Source organism: Pelodiscus sinensis, chromosome 10 (assembly GCF_052426305.1).
Source record: "Pelodiscus sinensis isolate ZL-2025 chromosome 10, ASM5242630v1, whole genome shotgun sequence".
NCBI lineage: Eukaryota > Metazoa > Chordata > Testudines > Trionychidae > Pelodiscus > Pelodiscus sinensis.
In genome coordinates, this window is record NC_143061.1 from 33220084 (window position 1) to 33227086 (window position 7003).

Sequence of the window (7003 nt, forward strand, 5' to 3'; positions counted from 1 at the left end):
CATCTCTTGTTACTTTAGCACTGCAGAACCATCATGCTTTTTTAAAAAGGCATTTGGTGGTCTCATGCTTTGCACAAAGTATTTAAGGCAAAGAAGGAGAATTGAATATACTATATTCATGAGTCAGCAGAAACACACAACTTAAAAAAAATCTCATTACCCTAGAATAGCATGACATCCACAACATTCTACAACTTTAAACAATGATCTATTGTTCTTGCAGTATTGTGTCTTTTTTATTAGTATGTTAGTTTCATAGCAAAACAAAACTGCCTCAGGGATTTCCTTCAGAAAATAATTGGAAAGGGATTGGAAAAATGTATGGAGAGAGCAAAATCCATGATTGTACAGATTAGATTTTTTTAACCTAACAATTTAACTTTTATGATTTCATTTCCATACTAATATAATGTCTACTTTGCAGATTGAATCATTTGCCAGAAACTGATTTAATTCCTTAAAACAACTCTAGTGCATTGATGTGTAAAATGTTTGACAAAGGTACTTTAATTTTTATCTTCAGGCAATTTTACTTTTTATGAAATCTTGATTATGAAACAGCTTTAGAATTGGAACATGGTTACCATCATCTTGTCAATCATCCCTCCCAAAAAACCTTTTTTTTTAAATTTCTACTTCAGTTACTCAAGATAGAAGGTATGCTAAATTATTTCCTTACATTTTTAAAAATAATCTTGCAATATAACCATTAAAAATCAGCACTAAGGTTACATCTATATTGCGGCATTATTTTGGGATCCTTTTAGGATCCCAAAATAGCATATTCCACGTCTTGACAGCACCACTTGTTATTTTGAAATATCTTTTGAAATTATGGGCTTGCTATTCCGACGTCTCAGCAAACCTCGTTCCATGAGGATTAAGGGACTTGTTGGAATAGTGGTCTAATTTCAAAATTTGGTGCTGCGTAGACAGCTTGAAATAAATTACACAATTTGCGTAGCTCAAATTGTGTAGTTTATTTCGAGCTAAGGGGACTCTGTGGACATACCCTAAGGGTGCTTGGGCTCGGCATCAGGAAGAGAAATGTATGTTGCCCTCTGTTCTACACGCATGGTAACTGCAGTAGTCTTTCTTGGCAATACACTTGTTCTGAACACTGTCTCCTTAAAATCCTGGTCATCTGAACTCGGGTGCTGCAGATCATGATTCTAGTGTTCTGCCAGCACTTCATCGGGATGCTTGTTCAATGCCAGGTTATGTCTGACTGGTTTATTTGACATGTATAGGTACTAAAATTCCTCTCACTGTGACTCCAAAAAGAAATGGAGGCAACATCTTTATTGCAATTATTGTTGTGGTTTCTCAAATATACAGTTTTGACCATGAATAGTATTGGTGTAACATTCTATTACCATTAGTTCCACTATGTTTGTTATCACCAGATATTTATGGTAGTAAATTCCTTGTTATTAAAATAACTTGGTTTTTTTACAGAGAAAAACTCATGGCATGGCATATTCTCTCTCCATTCATTTTGAGATCCTGTTGAGGGATTTTGAAGCTCTGATTAGGTCTTACATATTTGTGCTCTTCCTCCCTGCCCATGACCAATAAATTCCATATAACAATTAAACTTAGGATCATTAGTCATTAGTCTTGTGTATTAACCCTTACTCGGTATATCAAAGAAGTTTGGGTATATTAAAGAAAAGAGATTTGCCAAAGAACCACCACAATAATAGGTGCATTAACAATGCTATAGACATATTTACATTAAAAAATTAATTAAACCAAGTAGTAATTCTACCTGCCAATTCAGGTTTATTCCACAATGTATACATAGTGGAGCTTTACCCAGTCTAGCTCAAAATGTAAAAAGCAACAGGGCTTTCAAGCTCTGCTCATGGAGGTCTGTCCCATGACCTAATAAAACTGTTAATTCCCATGCATACTCTACAAAACTACACATTACTTGCCACTGCTTCCCTTGTTCTCCCTCCCTCTCACCTTTCCATTAGTTACATCTGCTGATGGCATCTTTAAAGTAGATTTCAAAGCTTTTGGGAAGCCCATTTGTAAGCCTGTCAGATCTCTGGGTATGTGGAAGAGGCCAGGGCTCTCTTCATGAGAAGGCTCCAACCTCTACACCAGCTTTGGCTCCTAGTACTTCACCCATTGGCTCCCTGGCACCATAGCTCCCTTGGCATTACCCCATTTCTAAAGCCATTGTCAGTCAATGACTGACTCCTGTAATGTAGAAAGAGTAACAGTCCTGTCTGGTATTAACTTGGACTATGTTCTGTGGACTCAGAAGGGGGACATTCTGTGTTCTCTACAGTCTGATCACTTCCCATCCTAGTCCATAGCATGGATTCTGGACCACATGGAGATTTTTCTGGACCACATAGAGGCCCAAAGGCAGAAGGAAAATGTTGCCAGAGAGCTGGTTGAACATGGAAATCCACAGTATTACTGATGTCATAGCTTCAAATATCATGTGTCTTCCCTCCCCCCCCCCCCCATCATTAGAATGTCTCTAAAATCATGAGATTTATTGTACATATAGTAATGAATATGGGTGTGTTGTCATTTGCTTTCTGGGTTCTGAACCTTCGACAGTCATGTTTTCAAGTTTTCTGCCATAGTCATGAGAGGTGCAGTAACCATTTTTATTCTAAATAAAAGCTAAGATTCTCTAGGAGAAGAAAAGCACTAAGTATTGTAAGACTCTCATGAGTTCATAACATTGTTCACAAACATTTAGGTCAATTAGAAGCCTGGCCTTCCACTTGTAATCTGAACGATGCTTTATGAGTTACATTCACACTCACGCCAGTGACCAGGACAAAGCCTGCGCATCACTTGATCCTGAAAAGTTTAAACAGGACTTCAGTGGAGCATAGATCTTGTGCTGGCCCTCTACACAGGGGTGAATTTCACCCTCTCCGTAGGGCCCTTCCAAACTCACCATCCATTTTGGTCAATTTCATGCTCACCGGGATTTTAAAAATCATAAGGGGTAACGATTTCAGATATGTATTTCTGAAAATTCACAGTGTTGCAAGATTAGGTTGCAAGGTTATTATGGGTGGGTGGGTCACCATATTTCAACCATTACTCCTGTCCTGCTGCTGGTGAAGGTGCTACTTTGACAGCTGGGTGTCCTGTATATGGGTGAGGCCCTCAGAGATGGTTCTGAGCTGGCCCCTGCAAGGGACAAAAATGTTACAACCTTCCACATCCGAGCCCATCCCCTCCCCTACACTAGCCAGACTTCATGGGTAAGACCAGATATGGATCACAGTATGGATCACATTTCAGTCTGTGACATGTTTTCATGTCCTTGAATTTGGTAGAGATGTATCTGTGAACATGTCATTTGTGTAACTGAATTGTTTTTTTGAAAATGTACATGGAAAGAACTAACAGTAAGTCCCATTGACAAGATCTGTTTAATTGAAAAAATAATTTTATGATGGAACAAAGTTTATTTGAGAAAGAAGTACTCTAGAAAAGGACAGGGTCCTTCAGTGAAGAGTAACCAATATGTGATAAGGAGAACTGCCAAAGTTCAAAGAGCAAATCTGAATTCCTAATACTAAACTGAATAGACAGTTTGCTGACAATCCAAAATTCACATTTTTTTTTTTTAAGGAATAATGAACAAATTAATAAAACTTCATGTTTGGGTCTGTTTGTAAACTGACCAGAGAGCTAAACTCGTTGAGCTAGTAACAAAGAGGTTGACCAAATCTAACTGTAATCTTGCTTTCAGTATGGATTGTGTTACAGTTTACTCACAATGGAAAAGCTCTGTTAGCTACCACAAACAAACATGATTCTATTAGGACCCTGGCAAAGCCTAAGCCACTTAGGAAATTAGTTTATGTGGACTATGTTCACAAAAAAGCTGGGAACATTGCCACCACTTGGTTATATTCAGCAAAAGTACCCAGTTATTAGGAAGCTTTTATTTGAATTAGCAAAGTGTCATCATAAGAATTATTTAACCATCATTCTGGATAGAACTGCTCATTTTTAAAGAGGATGATTCAATGTTTCTATTGCTACTCCCTAGGTTTGGTTAATACTCTTCTTGAATAAACACTATGGGATATTAGCGATTTAGTAACTGCAAACAAAAAAGAGATGAATGTTTAATTTTTTTATTGTCTGTTTTGGTTTAAATGGTTATGGTTTCCCATTACAGACCTTTATTCCAAAACCACAACTGCTTCGTGTAACATTAAGTATTTTCATGAGGAAGAGACTGACTTATTCCTAGGAATATATAGCTAGTTTCAACTGTCATGTTACTGTTAAAAGCACCTTTTACAGAACAGTGACACTAGTGCCAAATCAAAATACGATATTATGTTTTCTTAAAAAGCAGAACACTATCTATTTTGCTTTGGATTATCTCCTAAAAATGCTTATGACACGAGTGCTGTACTGAGTTTTCAGCATTTGATATCCATTGAGGCTCATTTAACAACTTGAGGGAAATGACAGCCATCTCTGATGAGTGACTAAAAGGGAGGCTATCTCAGAGTGAAAAATGTAAGGCCATGATGGGCCTAAACAACATATGCCTAAAGTTTGGAGCCTTTGGGATGAATGAATACAGTTTGTGTCCTTACAGCTCATATGTAGTATAAGCGGTGTTCATTAAGATTCTGGAACAATTTAAAATATGATTAAAATGAAAACCTTGTTCTGAAAAGCTATTCATTCTCATGTGTTTTCACATCTCTCTTTCCATGGTTTTTACAGTGAACATGCTGATTTTATAAACAAAGATGTTTCCTAGCTGACAACCTAGGGAAGCTCAGCCTGAGAGCAGAAAGTCAAGCTAGATTGTCTCTACCAGGCATCATGCTCTGAGATTGCTCTTCTCTCCATCCTACCATTCCACCCCAGCATCAACCTTAGCCTGAACCAGTCCACACAAGAGATCCACTTCCTTGACACTATGGTACAATTACACGACAGACACATTTCCACCACCTTATACCGGAAACCAACCAACTGTTACACTTACCTCGTTCCACAAGGAGTAACGGTAGTTCGGAATAGGAAGCCTAATCTGAACTACCTAGTTCATGCCACGTATAGCCGCGGGCACGGAGTCCGAATTAGCGGACATTTAAAAATGACGGCGCCCAGCAATATGCAAATGAAGCCCGGGAAATTCAAATCCCGGGCTTCATTTGCAACTCCGGTTGCCTACATTAACCACCCTAGTTCGAACTAGGGTGGTAGTGTAGACATACCCTAAGGGTACGTCTAGACTACAGGCTTTTGCCGACAGAGGCTTTGTTGACAGATACTGTCGACAAAGCTTCTGTCAACAAAGAGCATCTAGTCTACATCCCGTTCTGTCGACAAAGCAAGCCGCACTTAGGTAACTTAGAACAAGAATCATAGGATGCATTTGCACATGCAGATTCAATACAAAAAATATTAAGGACTTTAGAAAAGTGTGACCCTTAGAAATATTTTAGCAAATGGAGATTTTTTAACTCAAGCTGAAGAGTTATATTACATTACATTGAATGCCTCTGTGCTATTTTTATTTGTGATCTTACCTGGTTATCAAAGCCAGTATGCAAAGCTTCCAAGGACAGAGAGAAAGGAAGGTGGGTCTTCATTTCCACATTGCCCTATAGTTAAATAGAATAAAGTTCAAAGCCTGGATTCAAAGCTCTGCATTTTGTGCACTAATGGAAGCAAGACTATATTGGGTAAAACTTTTTTTTTCTGATTTGGTAGCACTTTATAGTCACTTTACTCTGCTGTCAGTGACAACACAAAGTTTAGAGGGAATAGAAAAGATCAGGCCCATAAATAGTTGTATGCTATTTGTTTATTCCACACATAATTAAATCTCTCTCTTCTTTGGGCACTCCTTCAAATTTGAATATGTAATATGAACACCTGCCCCCAAAACAACACTTTATTTTGGATTTTGATTATGCTGAAAATTGTTAATCTCTTCTATCCCGTGGGTCTTTGACTTGTAGACAATTATAGATTTGATTAAAGCCTATGGGTATGTCTTTTAAGCTAAATGGAGGAGCAATTAAGCCACTTGATGTAGTGATAGCTGAACCAAGAAAGCAACTGACTAAGGCACCATGGATTCTGGCAAAGCCTAAGCAAAGCTATACTGTGTGTTCTGAGGAGTTCCTGACTGCAAATTCCATGGCTAGGAGATTGTTTGACAAATGTTACGTGATCAGTGAACAACAAAAAAGCCAGGCAGGAAAAAGTAACCAGAAAGCCAGAGAAACCTCTGAGAGGAAGCAGAGTGAGAACACATCTTGATCTTAGAATTTGCTGGAGAGGATTTCTGAACAAGGGAACTTCCTGCAGTTTGAATTCAGGGCTACAGGGAAGCAGTGGATATGTCCTTTATAAACAAACAGGATTACACTAAAATATGCATGACTCTCATCAATTTCTCCTCCTAATAGAGACAACCTTGAAAGACCTCACATGTTGGCTAATCACTCAGGCTAAAATAATATACAGAGGCTGCAAAGTCAACATCCCGCCCCACTAACTTTTCCCAAAATATTTACAGAGCTCATTGAATGTGATTGTTAAATACTTTTTTTTTTGTATATAAAAGGAGACAGTTCATCTCTCCATACTTGCTAGGAGTTGTGCATATATGTACAAGACATAATATAACTTTTCTGCATACATTTCAATCTTGGAATCCCTTTATTCAGCTAAGCAGGAGGAAACCTGGCTATAGATATAGTAAACATCCATCTGCATGGAAAGGGAAGATGCATATGCAGAGAATCTGCTTTGAATGCAGAGTACCTTAGTGTATGATCAACCCTCCAGTTAGGGTAGATTGTTAGAAACTCATTCTAACCATTGTCCAAAATTATTCTCATTCCTGGACATATCTATATAGTATGTGGCCAACTGTACATCACAAATCTATTTGGCTGTGATTTTCAAGGTCCTGAAGCTGGAAGCTAAAGTTAGACAAGTTCAAACTAGAAATAGGGGGGAGAGGTTT